Here is a 16867-nt window from a genome sequence, read left to right as displayed (position 1 = left end):
ACTAAAATATGTATTTTATTATTCTGAGTTCAGGCATGCTAAACTCGAATTTCTACCATGTTCTCTGAGTCAGTTAGGATTATGTAACAAAAAGCGTTCCGTTTGGTTTAGGAACGACCCTCTGGGCGCTGCTACGTTGGATCGACACTGCGATCTGTATTGCTTTAAATCATATCTAACCAATGAATAATAAATTTGTTCTTATTAAATCATCCTTAGATTTATTATTTCATTTTTCAAATGTTGAAATTCACATATTGAAGCATGTCATAATCATACATCCATAAATCCATAAATCCATGTGGATAAATAAGGCTTTTCCCAGTGCATTTCGTACCTCTGATAGGCACTTCGTCAGGGGAATCTGTAGAAATAATACGTATAAATGAGGGTCCATCCATCTATCTTTTGTATAACAAACATATATTCAAATAGCACACACATATGCAGTACATTATTCCACATGACTGTTACTAAATTAAAATCCTACTTAAAATCAATTCGACAGTTCTCACAAAAACTTAGAAACACGCTATCGCCCCTAACGTGAGCATGGTGCGTTTCCATAAACCACAAGCCAAAAGTGTCGTACATAAACCAAAATCAGAATTACTTATAGACAGTGTCTTCGAGTTACCGTTTAAAAAATTCACATTCTAAACTGAGTCTTGCATATATATACAGCCTGTTGTTACTCCCCACTCTAATCCCAGTGTGATCAACTTACCGCTGTTGAGAAGGTATGTGCATAGTACTCGCAAGGTGAACAACCGCGGGATTAACCCGTCGTCATTAATGCAACATGGTGGTCTCCAAAAGTGAAGACGGCCTGTCTCTCAGGTGGTTTAGAAAGTGAAAGCGGACTAAGGTTGGGGTGGCAAATGGGTTCGGCCATGTTGGAAAGGTGTATTTTACCCAGTAACGTCTAACTCGAGAAAACTCGATAATTCTTATCGAAACATATCATCAAATATAAAGTATAAACAAGACATCATTTCATAACAATAAATCCTATTACTATAAATGCAATCAATGTGGTTATAAAGGTTTCACTGTTGTTATATTTCATAAATAACACAAGAGGTCCAAGCGTTCATTGAGCCCATGAGGCTTCAAAGAATCCAACCTAAAAATCCATTGGTTTTCTCTTTGTAAGAGTATTCGGTTCACATCTTGATTTCCAATGGTGGTAATCATTTCAAGCACCAGAAATTTTAATTGTGAGATATTATGTCTTTTTTCATTGAAATGAACAGCAATGGGTGATTTTTCATTTTTAGTTCTTATATTGCTTTTATGTTCTGTCACACGTGTCTTAATCTTCCTGATAATTTTGCCCACATATACCAGGCCGCATGGGCATTTGAGAAGATATATCAGGTTCATACTGTCGCAAGTTGCAGTTACTTTGAGGTGTATAGGGTTTCCTTGCCGAGGATGATTAATAGAGTTGCCCTTGATGATTGCATGGCATTTGTTGCAATTAAAACATGGTACTGTGTCTTTGTACGTTTCATTTGTAGGGTCTTGAATACTTTTTTTGTTGAGCATGTCTTGAATGTTTCTGCTTCGGGTATAAGCAAATCTTGGCTGATTTTGAAAAATCCCTTTGAAGTCTGGTTCATTGGATAGAATTTGCCAATGTCTAAGAATGGATTGTTTATATGCATATCTTTTGGTGGAAAATGTTGAAACAACGACATCACGTTTTTCCGATGTTTTAGGGGAACTTCTCAATAAATCGGTGCGTGATTTAGTATCACATTTGGTGGTTGCAGTCTCTAGCATTTTCGCAGGATATCCTCTCTCTTGAAAACGCTGAATCATGTTTTGTATTTGTACCTTGTATTCTTCAGGTTCTGAAACTATTCTCTTAACTCTGTATAGTTGAGATAGTGGCAAGTTATTTTTCAGCGAATTCTGGTGGAAGCTAGCATACTGTAGCAGATTGTTGCGATCTGTAGATTTTTTGTGCAATGTCGTTTTAATTCTGTTTCCTTTAATTTGTACCTGTACGTCTAGGTATGCTGTACTTTTCTGATCAATGGTGTAAGTAAACTGTATCCGGTCATTGATTTTGTTCAAATCTTCCAAATGCTTTAGTAATGTCAGTTTGGGACCTATCCATAAGACAAAAATGTCGTCGATGTATCTGTAGAATACACTCGCATGTTTTTTCCAGTGTTCACCATTCAAGATGTGATTGTTTTCAAAGATCATCATAAAGATATTTGCATAGCACGGCGCCGCGCAATTGCCCATGCTGGTACCTGTGAGTTGCAAAAAATGGTCTTCTTGCCATTTAAAATAGCTTTGATATAGTGTGAAATTTAACAATTCCAATAAAAAAACTTGGAACTTCTGATCAAGAGTAGAATTCAGTAAGACTGCTTCTGTTGCTTCAATTCCCAGGTTGTGCGGGATCGACGTATATAACGCCTGGACATCAATGGTACAAAGCCAAATTTCTTGATCTATGGGAATGTTAATTTTTGTTAATTTCACTAAAAAGTCGGTTGTGTCCTTAATATAAGTAACAGCCTTTGTTACGAAGTCTTTCAAATGTGCATCTAGAAATTGACCAACTGGCTCATGTATACTACCTCTGGTGTTTACAATGGGACGAAATGGAGGCCTTTGTGGATCTTTGTGTATCTTAGGAAGCATTTGTATTGATGGAGTTTTTGGGAATTGTTTACTCAGAAAATTCTTGGTTTCCGATGATATAGTTCCATCATCGTGAGCTTTTTGTAAGAGAGTCATTAAGTGCGCTTGAAATTTTGCAGTCGGATCTCTTTCCAAAAGAGCATATGTTTCCATATCGTTCACGTGATTGTTAACTTGAGATATATAGAAATCAGTGTTCATTACTACCAAAGCCCCTCCTTTGTCTGCTTTTTGAATTGTGATAGCTGGATTGTTGGATAAGTTTCTCAAAATATTGGATTCCTTGTTGGACAAGTTCCGGAATTTTGTATGTTGTTTGAAATTCATCTTGTTGATATCATTCAGGACGAGTGTCTCAAAAGTGTCTAGAGATTTATGACTCAATGGGGCTTGAAAGCTGCTTTTGGGTCTTAAATGTTTGAGTTGTGCATCAGGTTCTTTGGTTTCCTCAGAGTCGACTATCACTTCAAAGAAATGTCTAAGTCTTAAATTACGCATGAACTTGTACAGGCTAAAATTCAATTCCAATTTGTCAGTGTTGTGAGTGTGGACAAAAGACGTCCCTTTCTGTAGTACTTTGATTTCACTATTCAACAATTGGTGTGAAGAAATGTTGATGACTAGCTGTATATCTATTTCCTCCTCCTGTTGGTTCTGCTCTGTTGTGTTGGAACCTTTGTAGCCGGTGGAGGTTGTCCTCTTTCTTTTGCCCCTCCGGGGTCTGCGAGGACTGATGGACCTTCTTCTAAAAAAGGGACCTGAGTGTTAGGCTGCACGTTATCATGTGTTTGTGAATGACTTTGTTGTGTGGGTCTGTTTTCACCTTCTGATGATGATGTTTCTGTCTCCGTAGCATTAGTATGTGGTCTGTTTTGGCGTCTCCTGGCATACCCCTCAGCCCAGGAGTACACCTCCCCCAACTTATAGTCTATAGTATCTCTTTTAAATTTTCTGACCTTATGCTCGTTGATTTCTTCTGTGTACTTTTCCAGTTGTTCGTTGATATCCTTGATCGTCTGTGACCAATCTTCTTCATCCAGCATCTTTTGTAATTCTTCTTTCGTTGTTAAAATCTCTTTGTTAAGTTCCTCAATCACTATGGACAGTTCCTCTATTATAAGCAAATTTAAATCAAGCGAACACTTGTTCAGTATAGCGTACCAGCGTTCTACAAACTTTTGATTCAAGCGCAGATGACGTCATGGGCATCAGGTTTGTGAATGTATCAGCCTGCAAATTGTTGACCGTTGGCAGCTTAAATAAAGTATATACACACACCATCGCCATATTACTACCAGTGCAGTACAGATATAAGTATTTGAGGGGTGAGGGTGACTGGGACAGATGGAGAGTTGTACTCTAAATGTGTGTGTATGTGTATTATTTTTTCTTATTTGAGGTAAAAAAAAATAAAGAGTGTGGAGCACCTTTGTCCATACTGTGGAGCCACTGCTGCTGAGGTGCTGATCCATGATACCGCTCCCTTCTTCTGGACACCTTGCTGGTGGCTCCTAGATCTGGCAATTCTTACCACTCATGTTTATTCTGCAAAAAAACATAGTAACAGGAAAGTGGGATGCAGGGTCACAGGAAGCCTACATCGAGGCGGACAATACCTGGTAGCTGAGACCTGGCCAGACCATGGCCCTGAGGGAGGAGATTGAAGCCTTTCTATTCATTCGGGCATGTTATGAACTGATACGACTGTACTGTGCTGGTCAGCGCGGGCGATAACAGCTCATCCCCCTGCAACTATCCATAGCATTGACCACACCTGCAAGCCCCACTGGGTGAATTAATGAGATCTAGAAAATCAGAACCAGGGTAAACTGGTCTTTGAGGCCAAAAAAGTTAGATGCTCCCACAACAAGACAATGGAGGACACCGTGGGTGTGGACATGGAAATGCACCCACCTGCAGAGACTGCCACAGAAGTGTGATACTTCCTGATCACCTTATAAAACTGCCTCTCAAAAATTGACTTGAAAATCGCCGGATTGACTCTCAGATTAGACGCTTTGAAGGAACACCAGGCAAACACGAACAACATATCACAGCAACCGAAAACTAATTTCTAAGAGGCGTAAGACTCCCTGACTGCAGTTCCATACAAAAACGTATGTTGGACAAACTGGCATGCTTGAAATGAAAAATGAAGATTTGGAAGCCATATCAAGGTGCTGCAATATCCGTATCGTGGGAGACCCAGAATCCACAGCCAGTGGAAGAATGGAAGATTTCATAGAGTGCATACTCTTGACTATGATTGGAAAAGATAAACTTTCCTCTTTTTGTTGTGGAGTGGGTACATCGTATACTGGGACCCTAGCTGATCCCAGGTGCCCCACCGCAACCTATCCCCGCAAAGGTCTTAAACTACAGGGACCAGGATACAATCCTTGATACTGCCAGGGACAAGGCAGAAATTCTCTATGATGGTGCCAAAACAACATTTTTCCCGGACTAAACACAACTTGTCCAGGAGGTTTCCCTAAATTTAACCAAGTCAAAAAGAAGCTACAGGAGCTTAACATTAAATATGCCATGCTTTACCCGGTACGACTTTGCTTCCAATGGCGAGGCAAAACCCATATTTTTGGCGATTCTCCCCAAGCAGCACAGACCTTCCTCAATAAATAAGTCGCGAAAAATCATTAACATGAGAAAGGAGGAGGTGAGCTGCACTCACAACTGATGATATTAAAAATAGAGTCAGGAACTTAATTAATGGGAAAGCCCTGCAAGGATACCTTGCCGGGAGACTTTTGCAAGGAATACATCAATCTCTTAGCTCCCCGCCTACTAGAAATGTATGCTGAGGTGTTTCAAAAGCTTCTTCCTACTGTCATGGAGGCACTAGTAGTCCTGCTGCTTAAACCCGGGAAACCCACTAATTCCTGCATTTCTTACCACCCGCTTTCTCTTAAAAACATGGACAATAACATCTTGGGAAAAAGTTTGGAAGCATGACTGCTGCCACTTCTATATGGCCCAGTTCTTACAGAACAATCTGGCTTTATAGCAGGCGGCTCTACATCAGACAACCTACGAACACTCTTCGCAGTCCTACACCAGATGAATCCAGAGACAAAGGCGACAGCCACATTTTCTTGACACTGCCAAGGCATATGATTAAATAAATGGCCCTAAATTTTGGGGGTCCTGTCCAGGATGGGGTTGTGGCAAGTCTGCAATCAAAAGGATGGGATTGTTTTACACCAACCGTATAACTTGTATGAAAGTGAATAATCAATTATCTGCCCGAAAAAAAACATACAATGCACAACCTGGCAGGCATGTCCACTATCTCCTATAATATTTGCTCTAGCACTGGAACCCTTGTTGAGTTGCATAAATTAAATACAGTCTGACAAGTGTGCTGTCGCAGCCAGCATTAATTATGGCGGGGTGGGGGCGTGGAGGTCGCGTGGGGAGGGGGGCTGGTAAATGTAATAATACATTTCTAAAACGTACCTGTCCGCTGGCCCGCCAGCCGGATTCCTTGTTTTCTCAGCTCTGGCTCCTGTTCTCCTGTCTCTGGCAGGAACAGGAAGCAGGCGGCCTCCCTCGTCCAGTTGCGGCAGGCATTAATCGCGGGTGGGGGTTCTCGTGGGGAGGGGGGTTGGTAAATGTAATAATACATTTTTTAAAGTACCTGAGGCGGAAGCCGGGAGTCACCTCGTTTTTAAAAAAATTGGATTGTCACTGATATTATTGTGTTTTTAAAACCACTTACCCTCTGCTACCATCCTGGTTTTTTACAGCGGATTTAGCGCTGCTCGATATCGGAGCTAGACACTCTTTGCCAGCACTTCGCCCAGGCCGCAGGCCACGCCCCCTTATCGGAGGCCACGCCCACGGCCACATGTTATAAAGCGACGCTGACTGCTAGCGCCACGATTTGCATCGTACTACACTCCTGAGGCGGAAGCCGGGAGTCACCTCGTTTTTAAAAAAATTGGATTGTCACTGATATTATTGTGTTTTTAAAACCACTTACCCTCTGCTACCATCCCGGCTTTTGACAGCGGATTTAGCGCTGCTCGATATCAGAGCTAGACACTCTTTATCCAGCACTTTGCCCCGGCCGCAGGCCACGCCCCCTTATCGGAGGCCACGCCTAAACCACATGTTATAAAGCGACGCTGACTACTAGCGCTGCCATTTGCATCGTACTACACTCCTGAGGCGGAAGCCGGAAGTCACCTCGTTTAAAAAAAAATTGGATTGTCACTGATATTATTGTGTTTTTAAAACCACTTACCCTCTGCTACCATCCCGGTTTTTGACAGCGCGAACTGCCAAGCCATGCCTTCCCTGGACCGGAAATTAGCTACCGAGGACCGGTTTCTGGCATTTCAGCCGTCTTCAGCCCGGCTTGCTTGAACCCAGAGGCAAAGTGAGCAAGGGACTCACGTCTGAACATACCCTGGCAACTTATGGCGAACAAAGAAAAACCTAAGGAAATGATGGACGGAGCGTTGACAATACAAGCACTCACCCCCAGTCAACTGATCTGGGTTTAATCCATCACCGTTCTTTAGCCCACTCTGCCACCCACTTTGATTTGCTCAAACGCTCCGTCCATCATCCCCTTTTGTATCGCTTTTTTCGCCCTAAGTTGGCAGGGTATGCTCAGACGTAAGTCCCTGCTGACTTGGCCACTGGATTCAAGATAGCCTGGCTGATGAGGATTATGAATCCGAAACCAGTCCCAGGATGCCTGTTTCCGGTCCAGGGAAGACATGGCTTGGCAGTTCGGGCTGGACTGTTCCCATGAGGCACAGGGTCAGACTGATTTGCATATGGCCATGTCTGAACAGGGGTGGCTGAGTGAGCTAAAGAATGGTGATGGATTAAACCCAGATCAGTTGACTGGGGGTGAGTGTTTGATTTGCTCAAACGCTCCGTCCATCTTCCCCTTTTGTATCGCTTTTTCGCCCTAAGTTGGCAGGGTATGCTCAGACGTGAGTCCCTTGCTCACTTGGCCACTGGATTCAAGATAGCCTGGCTGATGAGGATTATGAATCCGAAACCAGTCCCAGGATGCTTGTTTCCGGTCCAGGGAAGACATGGCTTGGCAGTTCGGGCTGGACTGTTCCCATGAGGCACAGGGTCAGACTGATTTGCATATGGCCATGTCTGAACTGGGGTGGCTGAGTGAGCTAAAGAATGGTGATGGATTAAACCCAGATCAGTTGACTGGGGGTGAGTGTTTGATTTGCTCAAACGCTCCGTCCATCATCCCCTTTTGTATCGCTTTTTCGCCCTAAATTGGCAGGGTATGCTCAGACGTGAGTCCCTTGCTCACTTGGCCACTGGATTCAAGATAGCCCGGCTGATGAGGATTATGAATCCGAAACCGGTCCCAGGATGCTTGTTTCCGGTCCAGGGAAGACATGGCTTGGCAGTTCGGGCTGGACTGTTCCCATGAGGCACAGGGTCAGACTGATTTGCATATGGCCATGTCTGAACTGGAGTGGCTGAGTGAGCTAAAGAATGGTGATGGATTAAACCCAGATCAGTTGACTGGGGGTGAGTGTTTGATTTGCTCAAACGCTCCGTCCATCATCCCCTTTTGTATCGTACTTACTGTAAATGGCACAATACACACATTTCCTCTATACTCTAATGTTGCAGTAGCAGAACTTCTTAGAAGAGTTGTTGTACTTTTAATGGCAATTCCACCACGTCTGATAAAGTTTTAATCACACCGTTTGACTATTACTTCTAGCGCTATGTCATCCTTGTCGGCGATATAGAAAAATAAAATTACTAAATAGGACATGTAGGTGTCTGAATGGGCAGTAGAGAGACGGGTAGTGTGAGAGCAAGACTGGTAGTTGGGTCATGCTGTTCTGTGCTCCTTTCTACATCTCTGCCTCGTGCATGTTTCTCTTGCTGGAAATGATGCTGCGCTGACTGTTACACTAGCCGCCAGTAGGTGGCTTTATAGCTGCTGATCATGAACGAGTGGACTCGCATAGGTTCCCAGAAGTGTATACATGTGCGGAGTCCTACCCACAAGACCCATTAGGATGGTTTCCAGAGAGACACAGCCAGGGTGTGAAGGAAGCCGGATGTGTGCCGAGAGCAGCCAGCTGCGAGTCCTGCTCTGGGAGCGAGGATAACAAGGAGTAAAGCCCCGTGGCCGGGAGTGGTGAATGTATGCGGTACCGGGCGGTACAGTGTCTGTCCTGAAGGATGCGAACTCTCCTTCCGCATAATGCGCGAGCGCCGGACCCTCTCCCGTCAGCCTCGGCGCCCCACCTTCGCTGGCATCCAGAGGAGGAGGTCCCCATTCACTCCCCCACCCTCGGTGTACTGAATGGGGTTTCCATGGGGACCCTTGAATGCTGGTCAGTGTGTGCCGCCCCGGCCGCCGCTGCGTGACTCGTGTTAGGGATGCTGCAGCTCCCGGGGCAGCAGAGGGGCGTCATGGGCACGGCAGACACCTCCTGCGGTGCGGCTCTTCTAAAGGTATGTTTGCACATTTCTGTTTTACTTAGTAGGGCTACGGGAAACTTTGGATTTGGGCAGGCTCCACCGCTCCGGTCACATCGGCAAACTTGATGGGTGGCACGGTGCCAGTTGTGACGGCGATGTGTGAAGTGAATGTGCCCTAACTGCCACTTTAGAGCAGGTTCCAGTCTCGGCGTGTGCTCGACACCGTGTGATTTTGGGCAAATCGTGTAATCTCCCCATGTCTACAAAAATAATGAATGTGTAATATACCTGCTGCTCATGTAAAACGCTCCAACACCTTCGGGGCTAGATCGAGCTATATAAACCTGCCATAAACACAGGCCTGCAAAAGTAATTCCTTCTACCTGGGGCAGGTACTCACACAGGACGGTGGGGCGAGGGCGCAGCGACTATGAACAGCAGCTCAGACTGCGTTGGGGGGTATTAGCAACACCAATCGGTCGTTGGAGATTAAACCAAAATCCCTCTCTGACCACTCATCGCTCAAACTCGAGTTACATAATCCTCAACGGAGAGTGACGCAGCGGCAATGGAGACTCCGGGAAACATTGCTGCAAAGACCAAAGGTGGTCACGCAGATCAAGAAAGCCATCAGTGAATATATAGACCATAACGATACCCCGACATCCCTGCGTCCACTCTTTGGGACACTATGAAGGCAGTCATCAAGGGGGAGCTTATAGCTCTCGCAGCGGCCGAAAGCCACCAACAAAAGGTCAAAAGGGTGGAGCTCCTGGAGCAGGTCCGAGAACCAGAACACATTCATCACCACACTGGAGCCCCCAGGATATGGCACCAGTTGTAGGCTACATGGAAACAACTGGCGTGCCTGGATCTAGACAGGGCTGAATACTCACTGTAGCGCCGTGCTACTAATAACGACGCTGCACACCTTTTATATTTAACAAGCTCTTTATTCTCACGTCTTCACTGTTCCCCGTCCCTTCTCTATCTAACCGTTTCCTGTCGCCGCTCCTCCTCTACATGTGTCTCCTTAACTCCACCCACCAACAACTAGACTGCACTCATTATTACATCTCCCCCTTTGTTAACAAAAAGTGATGAAACAAAAGTCTGACTTGGTTATAGTTCTTCGTTCAGCCGCACAGGTCTTCGAATATCTCGTCTGGGTTGCAGGACCACATCTCCCTCTTCAGATTCAGCTTCTGCCTGAGTCTCAAGTCTCTGTACTGCAGCTGCACTGCCAGGTCTCTCTGCGCCCAGTCGTTCAGTCGTTTTGTTCAGGGCATCCTTAACAGCCGGAGTGCACCGTTGAAAGTGTGAGACATTCCTGGTAATTCTGTTGTTCTCCGACTCAGTTGTTATCATTGTACCCTTCTGTTGAGTGATCATTAGAGGCTCGGCTCTGAACTTGCAATCTGTCTTTTTCTGTTGTTCCTGCTTGACCAATACACAGTCCCCTTCATGAAGGGATGGAGATCTGGCTCTCCTCTGAGTGTCGGCGTAGGACTTTATTTTGTTCTTGCACTCGTGGTCGGCCACCACTAGCTCCTCATGTGCACTTGTGGACGACACCGGTCGCAGGGCCCCTTCCCACGTAGGTATCCGTGTTCTGATCGGTCGTCCTAACATGAGTGTGGCAGGACATTTCCCCGTAGTGGCATGGGGTGTCGTTCGATATGCTCTCAGAACTTTATTGAGAGCCACTTGAAAGTCCTTCTTGTCAATGGTGGCCTGCTGGAATGTCTTCTTTAATGTTGCCATGAATCTCTCTACCATTCCATTGGCCTGAGGCCATAGGGGAGTGATCTTGCGATGCCTGAAATTGAGGTGCTTCACAAATTCTCCAAACTCATGTCCATTAAAAGGGGGGCCGTTATCCGTCTTGAGTTCTTTAGGAACGCCCCAGGCAGCAAACACTTCATCCAACACAGCAATGGTGCTGGTGGCTCTGGTAGATGATACAAACTGTGCTATCGGAAATCTGGAGTACTCATCCATTATCACTAGGACATATTTGCCCGACTGAAGGGGTCCATAAAAATCCATGGCGAGCTCTTGCCATACACTACTAGGTAGCTGTGACATCTGTAGAGGAGCTGGAGGATCTCCTTGATTGACTAGTTGGCACTGGGGGCAATCTTTTAGAGTGAGCTCCACCATCTGGTCAAGTAGCGGGAACCATACTCGCTCTTTGAGCGCTCTTTTTGTAGCGACCACTCCACGGTGGCCATCATGGGCTAGATTGATGACGCCCTGGCGTAGCTGCATAGGAATGAAGATCCGTTGATCCCTCAGTAGGAGCCCCTCTGAGGTGGCAGATAGTTCCTCACTCACATGCCTGAAGGCCTGCATCTCTTGGCGGATGTGTGGATCGCACCCTTCCTCCTCATTGTCATTGCGCCATCGATTGGTCCGCAATCGGCGCATCACCTTTTGAAGGATATCATCTTGAGCAGTGGCTTCACATATTGCCTCCAAGGGAACCGCCGGTGGTCTGGCTTGGTCCACTACGAAGTGTATGTACTCTTCTCCACAGATGGACGTAAAGCCTGTGATGCTTGAGGATGTCTCGACATGTAATCAGCCGGATTCGCTGATTTTCCTGGTTTGAGCACTATTGTATAAGTGTACTCTTGTAGACGCAAACCCCAGCGCTCAATTCGAGGTGGCATTTTGGCTCTGGGGTTTCCGAAAATGGTAACTAGCGATTGATGGTCGGTCACTAGTGTGAAGTGCTTGCCATATTTAAAAATGTGAGAATGCTCGCAGGCCCACACAACAGCAAGGCTTTCTTTTTCAGGTTGGGAATAGGCCTCCTCAGTGTCAGATAAACTTCGGCTGGCATAGGCCACGATGTGCCTCTGGTCTGTCTCGTTGTCAAATTGAGCCAGTATTGCACCCAGTCCCACCAGGCTAGCATCAACGGTGATCTCGGTGTTTCTCTTGGGGCTGAAATATGCCAAGTTGTCCGCTGACTCAACGGCTCGATTGATTTCCTGGAACGCATGCTCACATTGGGGAGTCCAGATGAATGGCTGCCCTTGTTTGGTAAGGGCACGTAACGGGTGACTGATGGTGGCGTAATCCTTTATGTACCTGGCACAATAACTGGCCATGCCCAGGAAAGATCAAATGTCTGTCACGTCTTGTGGACTTTTGGTATCGTTTAGGGCTATCACCTTCTCAGGATCAGGCTTCATCCCGCTCCAGAAAACACATGTCCAAAGAATTTAAGAGTGGACTGATGGAACTCACACTTGTCTTTGTTGAGGGTGAGATTGGCCTCCAGGAGAGCATGGCACACCCGGTCTAGTGCTTTATCGTGTTCCTGGACATTCGAACCGTATACCAGAATGTCATCACTATAATTTAGTGTATTTGGTATGTGATGTATGGTCTGGCGGATGGCTTCTTGAAAAATCTCGCAGCATATGAAATTCCAAAACTAAGTCATTTGTAGAGGAACAGCCCTAGATGAGTGGCAAATGTTGTTATATAGCGCCACTTCTCATGTAGTTCCAACTGGTGGTATCCTTTATTGAAATCTAGTTTGGAAAAGACTCTTGCTCCATTTAGGGATGAAAACATGTCACTTGAATGAGGTCCTGGATGACGCTCCCCTTCGATGGCGGTGTTGGGAAGCCTCATATCCACACACAGGCGCACCTTTTCAGGTGTGCCCCTCTTTGGCACGATAACCATTGGTGAAACCCACGGTGTTGGACCGTCTGTCCGCTCGATAATGTCCATTCGCAATAACTCCTGAATTTCATCCTCCACAGCTTGTTGAAGGTGGAAGGGCACTCGCCTGTGATGTTGTGCGACAGGACGTATTTGTTCATTAATGTGCAACCGGATCTGGCACTTGTTCATTTTTCCAAGTCCGGTGAACAGTTTAGGGAACTTGTGTGTAATGTCTGGATCATCGCTTACCCTGTACAAAATTTCGACCAGCCGAAGAAGCGCCGCAGTGGGCAGACTGAGGAGACAGTCCGCTTCCGGGCCTTCAATTACATGTACATAGGCCGGCACAGAGGTGGTCTTGTGCTTGAGTGTAGTTGCAAATTTTCCCAGGCATGGGAGAGGTTTCTTCGACATCCACGTGAACACTCTGACATGGGCCGGGCTCAAGGTGGGTGGTGGCTTCATTTTGTTGTATTCAGTTATAGGGATATAGTTCAGTGATGCCCCACTGTCTAGTACAAACTTGGTGGCATGGGTTCCCACACATATGTCCAATCTGGGGTATTTTTTTAATTGGTCTGGATCAGCTACCATGCAGGCATACTCATCAGTGTACACCGATTCCAGAGATGCTGACCTGGATTCTCTGGATGGAGACCTTCTCACCCATTGGGACCTGCGAGACTCTCTGCTGGAGTGTGAGGAAACAGAGGATGAATCCGGCCGATCCTGGTCTGCCTTTGCATGATTCCGCCTTGTGTCAGGGCGAGACGATCTCGTTGTCTCTTTCATCCTTTCTTTACGATATTCTCCACACATAGCCTCAAAGTGATTTTCTCTTCCGCATTTTCGACACTGCTGACCAAGTGCCGGACAAACATCTGTGTGCGGAAAGTCGTATCCGCCCCGATAACACTTTCGTGGGCGATCTCGTTTCTTGTCTCCACTGCCAGACTCATGGCGTCTGCGCCCTGTGTAGTGTTGCGGGAAGACGGCCTGGATGTCCGCCGTTGATCTCAAGAGTGTCTGCGAGTGTTATTAGCTTGGACGCGATATGCTTGTTCCCGCCTTTCACCATGTCCCGTCTCCATTCTTCTAGCATGTTCCTCTGCTTGGTCATGTACCCGGGTCATCTCTTCAATCTCGTCGAGCCTCACGCCTTTATTGGACCAGAGCCCTATACCCCGCTGCCTGGAAGTACATTGATTGAAAACCACTTTGGAATTCACCCGTCTTTGAATCTACCTCCTACTACTGTGTGGAGACACGTAATTATTTCCTGGGACCCCCCGGTATCAGCGACTCAACATACCAGGCACGTTTTGGAGTAATATCTTATACCCCAGTCTTTGACTCTCAGGCATACGGGCCGAAAAACGACTGACCATTTGACCAGTGGACCTTGCCTCAGCACTACAAAGGAATGAAAATAGGACTCCCGTCTTGGCTGACCAGAGACTCTCCGTGACAGACCTGAAAATTTGGACCACCTGAATATCTAATCTGGTTGAAGTATTGTTTTTTTTCTCCCAGCTTGTATGTTTTTCCCCCTCCTGGCTGTACTTGCTTGCTCTGACGAAGGTGCCCCACACCGAAACGCGCGTCGGCGTCATTTATAAGAACAGCAGTACCCTAGTCCTTTTGGACAACGGTTTTCCATCTAATCTGCCATCCTGCACCCATGTCCATGCAACCTTAACTCTATTCTTATGTTGCAGGCCATGCTGTACCTTCCTACGGTTGAATTGTATGTATGTTTGTGAGTATGAATGATCCCCTGAAGATATGAGTGTTTGATATGTCCCCAGAATTATCCAGGAGCGAGTGGAACATTGACTAGTACGAATATACTTTTCTCTCCTGAAATAATTTGAAATATTGTTGTCTATCTTATTTATTGAATTTTGTGTATTTATATATCAAATGTATTTTAGAAATGTCAGATTCTTTAAAAATAAAAAAAATATCTTTTCCAAAAAAACATGGATTGATTTAAATATTACTGATGTCATTGGCTTTGATGCTTATTTAATGTTACTGTGTGTATAGCAGTTGTGGATTCTATAGAGGACCTCTTTTGACCTTCCTTGGCAGGGTTTTGTTCTTTCTATTTTGCATCTCTTCAATCTCGTCAAGGTTATGACTCTTCCGTAATAGCCGCCTTCTGAGAGTCTCCAATTGGCAACCTTCAATTATTCGCAATCTTATGGCATCCTCCGTGGAAAAGTATCAATACCGAGACAGTCGTCGTAGTCTCATTATAAGCGTACTCATCAATTCCTCCTTTTCTTGACGGGCTTGGTGAAACATGTACCTTTCATAATCCACATTTCTTTTATGTAAAAACTTTTTATTTAAAGCATCTCGCACCTTGACATATGATCCTGTTTTGGTAGTAGGCAGTTCCTTGATTAACTTACTGACTTCTTTCCCAACCAGATTGTGTAATGCAATTAACTTTTCCTCTTCATCCGTGACTTTTGATCCTTTCATAAAATCCTCAAAGTCCTCAAACCACTCCTGCCATCTGGGGCCCATGCCCCTTCCAGCTATCAGGGCCAGTGGTTCTGGGGGGCGCAGATATGAGACACCGGTTGTGTTTAGCGTGGTCGCCGCCGGGTCCGCAGTGTTCCGGCGGGGTGACGTCGACATCTTTGATTTATGTCTTGGTCCCTCTGCCTTTGCTCGTGCTTCTTCACCTTGTTGTTATCACTGTCTTATTTCATCACTTGCATTTGCTTGTGATTGTTTGTGTCACTCTTGTATTCACTTGTACTTGTTTTCTTATTTTGCCTCTTGTGTTTGCATGTGCTTGTTTCCTTTTTCTGTTGCCTTTGCTAGTGCTTGTCTTCTATTTCTCCTTTGCATTTGCTTGTGCTTGTTTTCTTTTGATGTTGCCTTTGCTTGTGCTTGTTTTCTGTTTCTCCTCTTGCATTTGCTTGAGCTTATTTTCTTTTGCTGTTGTATTTGCTTGTGCTTGCTGCTCAATTGTCTGTTGCCTGACTTCAAAATGGCCGCCCTATGCTTTTAATAGGGACTGGAACTCACCGCCTGACTTCAAAATGTCCGCCGCTATGGAAATCTCGTTTCCCACCAGATTTTGGGCTTGTTCACTCCTTCAGGCTCACGCTTCAACCGGCACACACCGGCAGCCGGTCCCCGCAGCAAGCAGCACCTCCACACGCTCCTTGGACCTCAGAGCGGCAGGTAAGATCGGGGTGGGCTCCCGATCTTCCTTCCTTCAGCCACCCTCTGCGACCTCACACATCCGGGGTGGGCACCCGGTCCCAGCGCTCGACCGCGCGATTCCGACAGGGCGATTCCAGTGCTCAACAGCGCTTCACCAACTAGGCTTCTCCCGCCTGGGCTCCACGCGACCAGCTGATCGCGGAGCAGCAGGCGCTTACCGCTGGCCGTACACTCTCGGCGGCGGTCTCCTGCACAGCACACATGTCGTGACGGCGACTTACATGGCGTGCTGTCTGGGACGGGTCGCTCGTCGTCAGGGTTCAGGGGGTGACAGACAGCATCATCCCACCCTCGTCGCCAGCTGTAGCGTCGTGCTACTAATAACGACGCTGCACACCTTTTATATTTAACGAGCTCTTTATTCTCACGTCTTCACTGTTCCCCGTCCCTACTCTATCTAACCCTTTCCTGTCGCTGCTCCTCCTCTTCCTGTGTCCCTTTAACTCCACCCACCAACAACTAGACGGCACACATTATTACATCCACTTCTCCGCCTAAACACTCCTTCTATGTGAAAGGGAATAAATGTGGAAGGGTCCTCGCAACTAAGCTCCGAGTCCAAAGACAGTCCAACAGAGTGAACTCCCTCCTCTCTGGAGAAGGAGACCTCATAGACTGCAACGCTCAGATAGCAAACCGCTTTAGAGAATTTTATGCAACCCTGTACTCGGAGGAGCCTATGCCCCCTCCCCCCCCCCCCAAGAAGCTCCACTGTGCTATCTCGACACCATGGCTCTGACTCACTTGACTGATGCCCAGGTGGCTTCCCTTGAAGATCCGATCAGAATAGAGAAGGTCATCTCAGTTATTTCTAGGT

The sequence above is a fragment of the Lissotriton vulgaris genome, chromosome 3_1 (assembly GCF_964263255.1).
Source record: "Lissotriton vulgaris chromosome 3_1, aLisVul1.2, whole genome shotgun sequence".
NCBI lineage: Eukaryota > Metazoa > Chordata > Amphibia > Caudata > Salamandridae > Lissotriton > Lissotriton vulgaris.
Note: the sequence above shows the minus strand (reverse complement) of the source record.